Genomic DNA, 15,622 nt, shown 5'->3' on the forward strand with positions numbered 1-15,622 from the left:
CTTTAAGTGGTGTTGGCTCATTATTAAGTAAAACTTAATGAACATAACTTAAAGTAGTTTACTGTAAGTGGTATTGGCTCAGTGTTAAGTAAAACTTTATAAACACCACTGAAAGTATCTTTACCAAGTTTGAGTTTATGTGTTTATGAATAATGTACCATCAAACGTGGTAACTTTAAGCAGTTTTGGGCTCATTATTAAGTAAAACTTAATATACATAACTTAAAGTATTCTATTTTAAGCGGTGTTGGCTCAGTATTAAGTCCAACTTAATAAACATACCTAACTTAAAGTGTTTCACTGCTCTTGTTTCACTTTAAAAAACTACCCGAAATTAATTATATCAATGTTCGGGGCAGACAAAGAAATTATAAATTTTGATCTACCCGGTTTTCTTTAATGTTTATTGCCCCTCGCGCGACATGTAACATTCACAATATCCGCGCACTACGTATACCTAAAAGTGCCAAAATTTTAACTGCTTGGTCCAGCACCACACGCTGTTGGATTAAATAAAAAATCTAAGCATAAAAGCAGGCCACCAAAACAAGAAAATCAAAATAATAAACAAAACAATATAATAATTTGTTACAACACGTGTCACCGCAACATTGGCATAGTCCGCCACGGCGGACAAATCGTATTTTGTATATATTTGGCACTGTCCGGTGCGGCGGACAACTTGTTTAGATGATGATTATGAGTATTAGAAATTGAGAAATAAATTGAAAACATAACCACTTGCAACTATTATGTAATATATTTTATTATTTATACAACAGAAATACCCTGTTCTTACAAAAACCAAAAGAAAAACGCATCTACCTAAAAAGTGGTGTTGGCTCATTATTAAGTAAAACTTAATGAACATAACTTAAAGTAGTTTACTGTAAGTGGTATTGGCTCAGTATTAAGTAAAACTTAATAATCACCACTGAAAGTATCTTTACCAAGTTTGAGTTTATGTGTTTATTTATAATATACCATCGAACGTGGCAACTTTAAGCAGTGTGGGCTCATTATTAAGTAAAACTTAATAAACATAACATAAAGTATTCTATTTTAAGCGGTGTTGGCTCAGTATTAAGTAAAACTTAATAAACATAACTTAAATTATTTCACTTTAAGTGGTGTTGCTCAATATTAAGTCAAACTTAATGAACATAACTTAAAGTAGTTTTACTTGAAGTGGTGTTGGCTCAGTATTAAGTAAAACTTAATAAACACCACTGAAAGTATCTTTACCACGTTTGAGTTTGTTTGACATAATATACCATCAAATGTGGCCACTTTAAGTAGTGTGGGCTAAGTGTATTAGGTATATGATACACTTATCTACGAATATGTAAGATGTGTTAAAGTATGTAAAAATGTTACTACTTAAGTAATAATCATAATAAATGTTTATAAAAAAGAAAGTTTTTTTTTAATTTATCTTAGTAGCCTCAAGTTTCCGCTATATTGAGATAATATAAATATTTATTAAGACAAGAAAGAATCAAAATAACAACTATCCCACTACTTTTAACTGTAAGTACCTCTAAAAAGAAAACGTTATTTATTTAGTTAACATAATTATGGAAACTTAAAAGGTAGTTCACAAATACATTATTTATGTTTAAAATAAAATTAACCTGAATAAATCTAAAATTATTCTAAAATAAATCTAAAATAAATCTAAAAACGGCCCCTGTGGCATAGTACCTCTTAAATAAACAATTATATATTGACATGACTATTATTTGATACTGATATCGCAAATACCGAGGATCCCGGGGCTAAAAATATCAATCCAGCAGAATATCGGGATTGACTTCCTCTTGCGAGATTGCATTCCCTAGTGTCTAGTGGGAGATCAATAAAATGCATTGCGTATCGCGTTTGCGTACTAGGTCTAGGTCTTGTTATTTATCATCCCCGAACCCGGCAGAGAGTTCCAGACTTGCAATAGCTCACACTAGTCACACGTGGAAACGCGTAACCGACTTCAAAAAAGGAGGAGGTTCTCAATTCAACTGAATGTTTTTTTTTAACAAGACCTTTTGAAAGAAATTGTGCTACACAATAATAATACATAATATAATACATCAAATTGTGTAACGGAATAACTTAATAAACTTCAGTGGGTTGCCTTTCAAGTAAGTACTTGCCTAAAATTGATGTGAGTTTTGTAAGACGATTTTTTTTGTTCTTTTTAGGGTTCCGTACCAAAAAGGTACAACAGGAACCCTTATGGTGCGACTCTGTCCGTCTGTCTGTCCGTCTGTCACATTCCTAAATATCTCGAGAACTACTAATGCTATCAACTTAAAATTTGGAATAGTTGTGAACATTGTAAACCTCTACAAATAGAAAGTATAATTTTTTTAAATATATTAATTTTAATTGTAGAAAATGGCCAAAATGAAAGGGGGGCAAACTGTAAATTTCAAGTTACTAGGTCAAATGGGGTATCGTTGGAAAGAGCTCAAATTGAACGTAAATAAGCTATTTTTATATTTTTTTTGTTGTGGAAAAAAAATGAATTTTAAAGGAAAATGTAAAAAAAAATACCGTCCCCCCCCCCCTTATCTCCGAAGTTTACCAACTAAAAATTATGAAAATTTTAGTGAACATTGGTTTTATGCTAAATATTACAGGAAAAATATAATCGTGTTTGTATTTTGAATACTTTTTTTTTTATTCACAAAAACTTTCAGATTTTTACTTTCAATTTACCCACCCTTGCGGATGCACATCGTACTTCAAATTAATACGAGATGTTACGTAAACCATCTTCTGCCCAATAAAGTAAAAACTGTTTAAATCGGTTAACATTATAAAGAATTATCCCTGAAAAACCAGGTCGCGCAAATTAGTTAGCAAATTGACCGGGAGATGGCGCTATACACAATAATACTCATTAGTGCCTATACTTTTGTCTTCTAGTCAAGTCACTAGAGTTATATGAAAATATGAGATTATTTTTACTAGGTAGTTTGAAAGAAAGTTTGTACGGAACCCTCGGTGGGCGAGTCCGACTCGCACTTGGCCGGTTTTTTTTATTTTAATATCTTGGCGTAAGGGCATACATTTTGGTTAAAAAAAAATACATCGTGAGTAAAAAACAACGCAAAATTTTTAATTTCTGTGAAAAGACAACGCATCTTTTTAAAATAATTATATCGTTATAAAAATCGCTGTTTTTATTTCTTAACCTAATATTGCACATTATTGCAACTTGCGAATTTTGACTTTTGTACAAAAATGTTTTGTTGTTTTTAACATTTTTTATTAGGTACCTATCAGAAATGAATAATATGCTTAATGTTATTAACTAAGCTTTTGTTTGCAGACAGTGCACAATCAATGCGATAACAACTATATTAAGGAAACATATTATTGGATTTAATCACAACATCTGCTGGAAAATGACGTAATATTTTATGCACGATCATGTTTGTAATCCCTCGAGCTGACGTACACGCCAACACAACGGGCGAACTCAGCAATGCCACGCTGGTGGAGCAGGAGCACATATCCCGGATTGATCTCATATACTTGTACGCTTTATTGTACTTTCTCAAAAATGCACAAAGGCAGCAATCTTTCAAAATCATCTTCTGCAAGTTAATCATATTCATGTATCACGTTGACCAGGTACACACTGTGTTTTTTTCGGATAGGCCTTGCTTGCCATTGTTTGTATTCTCCACCTGTGTGCTCTACATGTGTCTAGTTCTCGGTGACCATGTTTGTGATTGTAAAGCTAATGATTTGCCTTGGTGTTTATTAGCCGTTTTACTATTTACCGTTCCTTTATATTTTACATTGAACAGGGACAATAATTTTAACATCCTTCTCATACAGTTTATGACTTCATTCTCACTCAAAGCTCTACTCTTAACTTTGCCTTAGTCCCCGATGATGCAAACGCGTTTCCACATAGACGAATATATATATTGCATATACTTAATTATCTCGTAAAAAGGAGTAAAGTGGAGTAAAGAGATCACTAACTGGTACCCCAGAGGATACAGCCGTAAGAAAGGCCCACAGCTCTGTAGATGGGAAGATGAAATAAAACTAACAGCGGGACCATTCTGGAGAAGAGCAACCATGGACAGGACACACTGGAGGGATTTAGAGGCCTTTGCCAGGAGGCAAACTGAGCTACGAGACTTAATTTAAAAACTAAAGAACAGATATAAAACCAAAAACAAAATACGAAACTTAACTTTAATGCCAACAATGATAATTCAAACTTAATTTAAAACTCAGTAAGAAAGGCTATTTTAATTTAATTTTAATTAATACTTAATTATACAGGCGACACTAGGGAATATGGAAACGTGTACCTACCCTTTATTTATTCGATTGAGCACATACATACATACAATCACGCCTGTGTCCCATGAAGGGGTAGGCAGAGCACATGAAAATACTAAAGCTGTGCCACTCTTGGCAAATAAGGGGCTGTGCCACTCTTGGCAAATAAGGGGTCGTTACTAATAGTAACGTAAGGAATGAGCAAACAAGTGTCGTTGTGAAGGATGAGGAATTGGAACTGGTAGATAGTACAGTTTTTCTTGGTATAACTTTAGATTCTAAACTTCAGTGGGGTCCCCATATTGTTAACCTCCCGAATAGACTAAGTTCTGCAGCTTTTGCAGTGAACAAGATCCGTCAGTTAACAGACGTGAAAACAGCTCGATTAGTTTATTTTAGTTACTTTCACAGCATTATGTCATATGGTATTTTACTTTGGGGCAGTGCTTCAGAGATAAATACCATATTTATTCTGCAGAAGAGGGCTATTCGAGCAATATATAAAATGAACCATAGAGACTCACTTAGAGATAAGTTTAAGGACATTAATATAATGACAGTGCATTGTCAATATATTTATGAGAATATTATGTATGTACATAAAAACATTTGTAATTTTAGAAAAACTGTGATGTACATAATATAAATACTAGAAATAAACATAAACTCGCAGTGCCCCTCACTCGGCTCTGTAAAATTAAAAAATCATTCATGGGTAATTGTGTTCGATTTTATAATAAACATCCGAATCATATTTTACTGACTTGTCAATTAATAAATTTAAGAATCATGTAAAGCGTGTACTCGTTTCAAAAGCTTATTATACAACGCAAGACTACATGAAAGATAAAACAACGTGGGATTAATTGTTATTCGAAATGGTTTCTTATTTTTTGTTTTTTTTATGATTATTGTTGATAAAATTAATACTTATTGTATTTTTTTGGACAATAGATTTTTCCTAGAAATATTCTAGACATGTATTTTTATATATACATATACCTAAGTATATATTTTTTGTTTAACGATTAATTATATGAAATTGTATATTTTAGACTCAATATTATTATGAACAATAATTACAACAGTAAATTGCTGTGATAATTAGGTTAGATTAAGATCATAATATATATGTAATGAACTATTCATAAGAGCTTGTAACTAGGCCTACATGAATAAAGATATTTTGAATTTTGAATTTTGAAAGAAAACGAAACTGTGACATTGCAGTGACAGGTTGCCAGTCTCTCGCCTACGCCACAATTTAACCCATATCCCAAAGTCGCCTTCTACGACACCCACGGGAAGAAAGGGGGTGGTGAAATTCTTAACCCGTCACCACACGATCCAACAACAACAATTTATTTTAAAATTACATTAGATTGCCTCGTAGTATTTCAAAATAATTGTTGTAATCCAACCTCAAACTTGGTCCGAACTGGTACAAAAACAAGCCAAGGCTTTACCTAACTTAAAACTATAAACATTTTTGATTTCAGCAAGGCGACTGCTGTAGGATGGGCATTATGTATAATGCCCGGGCAAAATTCAGCTATTCGGTACCTATGTTATGTGTGTATGCTATGTGTGTGTTATGAATAGATGACCGGGCAATTTAATCGTTTGAATAAGTAGTTATTATCAAACTGCCCACTCAAAATAGGCATTATTCATAATGCCCGGGCAGTATAATATATAGTGCCCGATTTATCACGTGGTCCATAACTGATACATTTACCTAACTTTTGATGTTGACCTCTGTCAGAATGGTCACTACCGAAAATATTATTCTAATGATCAAGATATTATTACATGTCACAAGCGCTTTCTGTATCGTGATTGTGATGCTCATGCAGCCGCTTTATTACTTTCCTGGCGTTTACGAATACATTTTTCATTGTATTTGCGGTTGTGAAATTATTTTCGTTGTGTCTTACTTGAGTATGAAACCGCACTGGAATTATTACATGAAATAAAATGTCAATGCTGATTATCGACTGTAATAATATATAAATATTAGTATTTAAATAAATCGCAATTTTTTTTTAAGGACCTTTATAGAAATTAGTAGTACTTAAAACTGTAAAACTGTAGATAATATTGACGTGTAAATGTTTTTAGTAATAAATTAAATACGTAAAATAGTTAATGATATTTAAATGTAAAGAGAATATTATTCAAGTTGTTAATAAAGGTATACTACGCTAAACGACCTATCGGGCGAGTTATGCTTCGTTTTAAGGACATGTTGTGTTTTCGGGTCAATCCTACCGTCTGGGAAATGGAGGCTAAAGACCGCAACCACTGACGGAAGTCCCTGGGTGAAGGAGTGGTTGCACACGACGAAGCGTTTAACCTTCTTAACCTGTCGTGATTGTTTTTCACCGAATGGTTTAACCGGAAGACCAGCGCTGGAATTCGCCAGCAATAGGCTGAGGTTAAACCATTTCGTAGCACCTTATCGTTTTTATGTGTTCCTATTTGTAGTATTTTTCTCTTTTGTGTGTTTACGAATAAAATTTATTCTATTTTATTCTTATTCTTAACTCTAAGACGACAGCGGGCCGATTTTTGAGTCTCACGCGTTCGAATTTAGAAAATTGACACTGAAAATAATTTATAAGCACGTCACCGTTTTCAACCGGTATTTTAGTGACAAAATCCCGAATGCGAGATTCTAAAATCGCTTCCCAGCGGGCTAACCTTAGTCACTAAGTAAATAGACACGGCCACGACATTCTCCTGCCAGCTTTGCGGTCGCGGCTGCCACTCTCGCATTGGACTTACTAGCCATTTGCGGAAGTGCCGCAATCTAATGGACGCTGCTTAACACGTTCGCTGCGGCAAGCCAAAACCTTAACCCATAATCTAGTGCGTTACGAGGCCCAATCCGCCCCGTAATAGTTTACATCGTAGTGCGTTACGGCTATAAAAGTGCCCCGTACGCCTAAGTCTGTTAAAAGCGCTGTATGTTCTTGAAATATTGGATTTTCCAATATTTTTTTCGACTAACTGTAAGAGTATGAAATATCCTACGTCTCATTATCCTCGCACGTGGGTACGATAAAACTCACAAAATTATATAGAAAAGAAAATACGGGGTTATTTTATCCCCGAATCGCACTAAAATTTAAAAAATACGGGGCTTAGTTCACCCCGTAACGTAACGCATGTAATGTATTAAGGTCTATAAATTAGTAGTGATGGGAAATAAAAAATCGATATATATATGGTGTATTCATAAAAAAATTACACATCAAAAATATGATACTTCGCACTCTTGTATTTTTGTGAAAGTAGTTAATATAATTAAGTAACAAAGATAAATAAAATATGATAAACCACCACCGTTTTTACATATTGAAAACATATTCTTAATTACCTGCCTGCAATTAGATGTCAATTTGTGGTGATTTTGACGTTTATTGTGTGGGATAACCTTTGTTTTTGGAATATAGTAGTTCTAACGTGTGGTTCGAGCGCTTCATTTTTACATACATACATACAATCACGCCTTTATCCCACGAAGGGGTAGGCAGAGCACATGAAACTACTCAAGTTTCAGTGCCACTCCTGGCAAATAAGGGGTTGACAGAAAACGAAACTGTGACATTGCAGTGACAGGTTGCCAGCCTCTCGCCTACGCCACAATTTAACCCATATCCCACAGTCGCCTTCTACGACACCCACGGGAAGAAAGGGGGTGGTGAAATTCTTAACCCGACACCACACGGGCAATTTTTACGGGGTTCAAGGAGACCCGTATCGCACTAGAAGGTAATTTTTGTTCCCTGGTCGGTACGGGGTTCCTGAGACCCCGTACATAATTAATATATCAATAAATAATACTTTTGAACAGAAATCCAAATGTATATTTGTCATTTTCGGAGTTGTAAAAATGACCAAAATACAGCTTCCGCACCAGCGGAGTGAACACGATTTTTCTCACCCGCACTGAGTGATGACAGCGTACGGGATTCAAAAATCCCCGTAGCGCAGTGAACGTGTTAATGCATCATAAGTATTTTTGATGTTAGACGCCATGGATGATCATGACATTCATGACACATAGGTACAACGGTTTGAGATTTGATGCAGTCATACAAACAATTGGTTTCTGTGTATTATTAAACTTTTTTTTTATAAACGAATTTAATTTTTTTAGTTTATTATCCATCAATTTCCCATTGTAATATAACCTTCATGTCAGTTTTTTTTACAAACATCGTAAAAAAACTGACATGAAGGTTATATTATATTACAAACATTGACTATAAAATAATAAAAAAACAAAACCTTAACGGTAACTACTCACATTCTTTTGTTGCTCTGGTAGCAATTCCACAAAAGCCATAATATCAAGAAAATAGATATAACTACCGGGGCCAAAATCAACCGCAAAAATACAGATTTTGGTACGTCCTCTGGTCTAGTTTGTTCATTAACTGATTGATTCATTTTGTTGCAAATCCCGAATTTACTACAGTAAACTTGGAAAAGTTTGGTACCACAACTTATTTGTACTTTTAATGGATAAACGTTAATCTATGATGACGACTTTGTTAATATGTTCCGATAAAAGCTCACAATGACCGTTACTTTTTTATCACATAAGTACGTTTATCAGTGTAAATACTAGTTTTCCATACAGCTTTCCTTAATTTTCCTTGTATTAATAATCGCAAGTTCTGCCTAATGTACATTGATTTATATAAAGTTACACTTACATTCTCTTATTAGCCTTGTAGCAGTCCCAAATAAGACATAGAAGTAGCAAGACGGCGATCAGAATAAATGCAAATAGTTTTAACGATACTCTCATTACCATTACTTCTTCTTGGGAACTTTCAGAAGATTCCATTTTTTCTACAATTTAATAACTTTTATTTTACTTTTTTGTTGAGTTTAATGCGATTGCCCTTACAGAACACTGTTATGTTAATGTCCTAAATTTTTGTGTATATATTATCTTGAGCGATTATGCTAGTTTATAGATAAGATTAGCTTTTAAAGCTTAGCACTAAAAGCGCTTATATTCAATGTGATGTAGTAATATTTCACATGAATTTCGCAATCCGTTCTACTGTAGTCTGCACCTGCAGTATCGTAGTGTATTTTTTGTAAAAAAAAAGTTCTCACTAGGTAATATTGAACCTATGTTTGATAGCGGTACCCGATTTATATTTAGTATAATGGTTATAAGTTGTAGTTATTTTATTTATTAAATATTCAATATTATTGGCAAAAATCTCAAATGGTATTTTAAATGTTTACAAACTCACCAAATAGATTACTAAAAAACTGACTATTTTGGCTCAGTGATTCAAAGTGAATCTTGGCCTCCGAAACGAGAGATAGCCACCTGTCCCGAACCTGCGCAGCCTCTTGCCAGTCACTGACTTGAAGCTGCCACAGATCCGCCACCACACTGTCCTCCCAGCGACACCTGGGTCGACCCGCCGGACGGCCACCAGATTCGAAGCCAGGCCAGTCGTCAAAATTATCTAAATTAGCTGATATTTGTTATGGACGTTATAGTATGTTTGAGCTCTCTAAATAACTGAAGTGCTGTATGTAGGTTATCAGTTCTACTGTTGTACTGCCCTACATCCTACATCGCGGTATTTAATTAATAGTAATAACGGTATATGACTATAAAGGTTTCTAGGGTAAACATTGTTTGCAATAGTTGAAACATATAGGTACTTTTTTGTTTATTTGAGAGACTCCAAAACCAAGCCAAAGTAACTGAAGTAGTCTTGACAGCCGCTATGCTTAAATAGGACTGGGTCAGACACACCTACCACATGCCAAATGATTTGTGGGAAGAGAAAAATGCCGAATGGACACCAAACATAGTGCGGCGTGACGGCAGACCGCGAAGGAGATGGCGACACGATCTTGACTTCTTTCGAAAAGATTGGCCAAACATTGCCTTAAACCGAGACGCGGGGAAGAAAGAGAGGAAGGCCTTTACCCAGAAGTGGGACATAACAGGCTAACAAATAATAATAGTAGGAATTTAGGAAACCATTTAATTCCATAGACCAGTGGTGGGCAAAGTACGCAGAAATTATTTTATCCGGCCCTCTACACTCCGAAACTACTCAACCGATTAACTTGAAATTTGGCACACATATGTAAACCTGTGACCCAAAGACGGACGCGTAATTTTAATTAAGAAAAGTATATATATGGACCACTTTTGGGGGATAAAAGTGAATATTGAAAATCAAAGTTTCTAGAACTGTATTGTGTTACATACATATCAAATGAAAGAGCTTTTTATAAGCATTTCAAAAGTTAGTAAGGTCATTTTCAATTTATTTAAGAAAATAGGCAAACCTATTAGAAAACTACAGTACCTAAATCGTAAGTCGGACTTAAAAGAAAAAAACTCAAATTACGAATTTCACTCACTGCCGCTGCTAGGAGTTACCAAATCTCTTGAAGTTGTGTGAGCGCGTTTGAATATTACATATATAAACTAATTTCTGTTTCGTTTTGTTCAAAATACCGAATATTTGCAAAAATGACTTAAGTTCCTACTAAAAAGGAGGCACTTAAGCCCTTCTTGTAGTGCACGGAACTCTTACAACGCGAGTACAACTCGCACTTGGCCGGTTTTTTTTACGCACTGCGAGAAGCGCTTCATTATATACCAGGTTGAAACTTTAGAGGCTCATCTGTACTGAAAAACGTCGTACGATACACGTGCGAAAAGGAAATTCGTAACTCTTGTCGATTCAAAACACTCCCTCCGGTCGTGTTTTAATTTATCGCCATTCGTTTCGAACTTCCTTTTTTTCGCACTTGTATCGTAATGGACTAAAATATTACTCCTTCATAACCTGTTGCGACTCGCCGGCGTGGCCTAGTTACCTGGATGCAGTATTGATTGCCTTTTAGGTCTAGACTTCTAGAGGTCTAGGCTATGCATCTGCGCAGACGAAATAACGCAATCATACCTGAGTACGTAGCCAAATGCACAAACGCTTACGATAATATCGTTATCGTAGCTAGCTGTCTCTATCGCTCTTCCGTATTGGCGCAACAGAGCCAGACTGCGTTTCGATTTTCGATCGGCGTCTAGCGTCAACAATTGTCATTTCGATTAGGCCGGCTGAACCTCTGACTACTATGAGTTCTGACCTTTCAGAATACGTTATTTTTAGGGTTCTGTACCAAAAAGGTAGAAAAGGAACCCTTATGGCGACGCTCTGTCCGTCTGTCTGTCTGTCTGACACATTCCTAAATATCTCGAGAACTAATTACGCTATCGATTTGGAACAGTTATGAACATTTTTAGGGTTCCGTAGCCAAAATGGCAAAAACGGAACCCTTATAGTTTCGTCATGTCCGTCTGTCCGTCTGTCCGTCTGTCCGTCTGTCCGTCTGTCACAGCCGATTTACTCGGAAACTATAAGTACTACAGTGATGAAATTTGATGGGAATATGTGTTGTATGAACCGCTACAAAATTATGACACTAAATAGTAAAAAAAAAGAATTGGGGGTGGGGCCCCCCATACATGTAACTGAGGGATGAAAATTTTTTTTTCGATGTACATACCCGTGTGGGGTATCAATGGAAAGGTCTTTTAAAATGATATAAAGTTTTCTAAAAAACATTTTTCTTAAAGTGAACGGTTTTTGAGATATCAGCTCTCAAAGTCGTAAAAAGTATGTCCCCCCCTCTATTTTTATAACTACGGGGTATAAAATTCTAAAAAAAATAGAGGTGATGCATGCTAATTAACTCTTTCAACGATTTTTGGTTTGATCAAAGTATCTCTTATAGTTTTTGAGATAGGTTGATTTAACTGTAATTTTGGTTAAGTTATTGGTTTATTATATTTGCTGCTACGGAACCCTTTACTACTAGCTTTTACCCGCGGCTTCGCCCGCGTAATAAAAGTATTCTTATTGAAACGTTTACAAAAAATAAGATTTTCATTTGGATCCGTAGGTTTCTTTGTAGGTACAGATGTCCGCGATTATTTCGATTAAGGTAAAGCGGGGCAATTCTCGACTGGAGGGCCATTGTAACTGATCTATTTGCTGTACGGTCCGGTTTTGGCTGACTGTACCTTACACATATTACTATTGCTTTAAAATAAATTCTTGCAATGATTGTAGAATTGTTACAAAGCGACCACAGCGTAGGTAGTAGGTACGAATATGTATGTATTTTACCTATTTAAATATTTATACTGGGGAAACTTCATACAACCCACATAGCCAGTATCTCGACGCTATGGTCGGTAGGGTAGAAAGTACTTCCTTGCATTATCGCTTACAATTTTTTCCATTTTGCTTATACTTATTGCAAACGTAAACATATAAAAGGCAAGCAAACAACGATCTTCTTACAGCACATTGAATGTAATAGTTATTACGGATGCAGGATACTCGCCGATGCCTACTTACTAATACCTTCCCACTGAGCCACCTGCATTTTATCCCTGTCCCTGTCCCCGTCCCTGTCCCTGTCCCTGTCCCTGTCCCTGTCCCTGTCCCTATCCCTGTCCCTGTCCCCCGTCCCTGTCCCTGTCCCTCCCTGTCCCTGTCCCTGTCCCTGTCCCTGTCCCTGTCCCTGTCCCCCTGTCCCTGTCCCTGTCCCTGTCCCCCTGTCCTGTCCCTGTCCCTGTCCCCCTGTCCCTGTCCCTGTCCCTGTCCCTGTCCCTGTCCCTGTCCCCCTGTCCCTGTCCCTGTCCCCCTGTCCCTGTCCCTGTCCCTGTCCCTGTCCCTGTCCCTGTCCCTGTCCCTGTCCCTGTCCCTGTCCCTGTCCCCCTGTCCCTGTCCCTGTCCCTGTCCTGTCCCTGTCCCTGTCCCTGTCCCTGTCCCTGTCCCTGTCCCTGTCCCTGTCCCTGTCCCTGTCCCTGTCCTGTCCTGTCCCTGTCCCTGTCCCTGTCCCTGTCCCTGTCCCTGTCCCTGTCCCTGTCCCTGTCCCTGTCCCTGTCCCTGTCCCTGTCCCTGTCCCTGTCCCTGTCCCTGTCCCTGTCCCCTGTCCCTGTCCCTGTCCCTGTCCCTGTCCCTGTCCCTGTCCCTGTCCCTGTCCCTGTCCTGTCCCTGTCCCTGTCCCTGTCCCTGTCCCTGTCCCTGTCCCTGTCCCTGTCCCTGTCCCTGTCCCTGTCCCCTGTCCCTGTCCCTGTCCCTGTCCTGTCCCCTGTCCCTGTCCCTGTCCCTGTCCCTGTCCCTGTCCCTGTCCCTGTCCCTGTCCCTGTCCCTGTCCCTGTCCCTGTCCCTGTCCCTGTCCCTGTCCCTGTCCCTGTCCTGTCCCTGTCCCTGTCCCTGTCCCTGTCCCTGTCCCCTGTCCCTGTCCCTGTCCCTGTCCCTGTCCCTGTCCTGTCCCTGTCCCTGTCCTGTCCCTGTCCCTGTCCTGTCCCTGTCCCTGTCCCTGTCCTGTCCCCTGTCCCTGTCCCTGTCCCTGTCCCTGTCCCTGTCCCTGTCCCTGTCCCTGTCCCTGTCCCTGTCCCTGTCCCTGTCCCTGTCCCTGTCCCTGTCCCTGTCCCTGTCCCTGTCCCTGTCCCTGTCCCTGTCCCTGTCCCTGTCCCTGTCCCTGTCCCTGTCCCCCTGTCCCTGTCCCTGTCCCTGTCCCTGTCCCTGTCCCTGTCCCTGTCCCTGTCCCTGTCCCTGTCCCTGTCCCTGTCCCTGTCCCTGTCCCCTATCCCTATCCCTAACCCTATCCCGTTCCTGTCCCTGTCCTTGCCCCTGTCAAATTATCATGCTAGGAGGTGAACTATAAAAATAAAAAATCCTTTCTTAGTGCTCCTCTAAGGAACTTCCGTGTTAATTTGAAATCTCTTGAACCAGAAGTAAAGATAAAAACTAAAGCTATACTTATGGCTATTTTGGATATTTTAACCTCATTGCACAACAACAGGGGAGAAAATTTCTTTTCCACCTCATTAAATTTTAAAATCGTTGTATTTATCGTGATCAGCGACCCGATAAACCATAAAAACGATACCCATATTGTGCTTTTGACTTTACCCCCTTTGCACCCCTTTAGGGGTCAAATTTCTTTAGAAATCCTCCTGTGAAGTTTCGAATAAAATAGTCAAACTAATCTTGTTTCCCCATACAAACTTTGAACCCCCATTTCACCCTTTTAAGAGGAGAATTTTGAAAAATCCTTTCTTAGTGCTCCTCTACGCCATATAAGGAACCTATGTGCCAAATTTGAAATCTCTAGGACCAACAGTTTCGGCTGTGTGTTGATATGTCAATCAGTCAGTCAATATCTTCTTTTATATATTTAAACCCCATTGCACCACAACAGGGGAGAAGGTATTTCACTTCCGCCTCGTTAGATTTTAAAAACGTTGTGTTTATCGTGATCAGCGACCCGATAAACCATAAAAACGATACCCATATTGATTTTTTGACTTTATCACCCCCTTTTCACCCTTTTAGGGGTTAAATTTTCAAAAAACCTGAAACACGTAGTCAGTCATATGTCTTAAGGAATCTTCCTGTGAAGTTTCGAATAAAATAGTCAAACTAATCTTGTTTCCCCATACAAACTTTGAACCCCCATTTGACCCCCTTAGGAAGTGAATTTTGGAAAATTATTTCTTAGTGCTCCTCTACACTATATAAGGAACCTACTTGACAAATTTGACGTCTCTAGGACCAGCGGTTTCGGCTGTGCGTTGATATGTCGGTCAGTCAGTCAATATCCTCTTTTATATATTTTTTTGATATTTAAACCCCATTGCACCACAACAGGGGAGAAGGTATTTCACTTCCGCCTCGTTAGATTTTAAAAACGTTGTATTTATCGTGATCAGCGACCCGATAAACCATAAAAACGATACCCATATTGATTTTTTGACTTTATCACCCCCTTTTCACCCTTTTAGGGGTTAAATTTTCAAAAAACCTGAAACACGTATTCAGTCATATGTCTTAAGGAATCTTCCTGTGAAGTTTCGAATAAATTAGTCAAACTAATCTTGTTTCCCCATACAAACTTTGAACCCCCATTTGACCCCCTTAGGAGGTGAATTTTGGAAAATCCTTTCTTAGTGCTCCTCTACACTATATAGGGAACCTACGTGCCAAATTTGAAATCTCTAGGACCAGCGGTTTCGGCTGTGCGTTGATATGTCAGTCAGTCAGTCAGTCAGTCAGTCAGTCAGTCAGCTTCTTCTTTTATATATTTAGATTTTTTGATTTGTTTTTTTAAGTAGTAACACTACTATATAAAAATTATAAACTGAAATAGATACCATACACTAAAGAAAAAAGCGATCAAAAAATAAAAACAAAAAAAAAGCGATCAAAAAAAAGAGCAAAAGGATTCATAT

General features: G+C 37.8%; 1 protein-coding gene across 1 annotated transcript in view; it reads right to left on the bottom strand.

The window, feature by feature from the left end:
• The window catches only part of LOC125236063 (TOX high mobility group box family member 4-like), a 71,742-nt gene that overhangs the window by 37,786 nt on the left and 18,334 nt on the right, over positions 1-15,622 (bottom strand). The gene's annotated exons all lie outside the window — the stretch shown is intronic.

Source organism: Leguminivora glycinivorella, chromosome 2 (genome assembly GCF_023078275.1).
Source record: "Leguminivora glycinivorella isolate SPB_JAAS2020 chromosome 2, LegGlyc_1.1, whole genome shotgun sequence".
Lineage (NCBI taxonomy): Eukaryota > Metazoa > Arthropoda > Insecta > Lepidoptera > Tortricidae > Leguminivora > Leguminivora glycinivorella.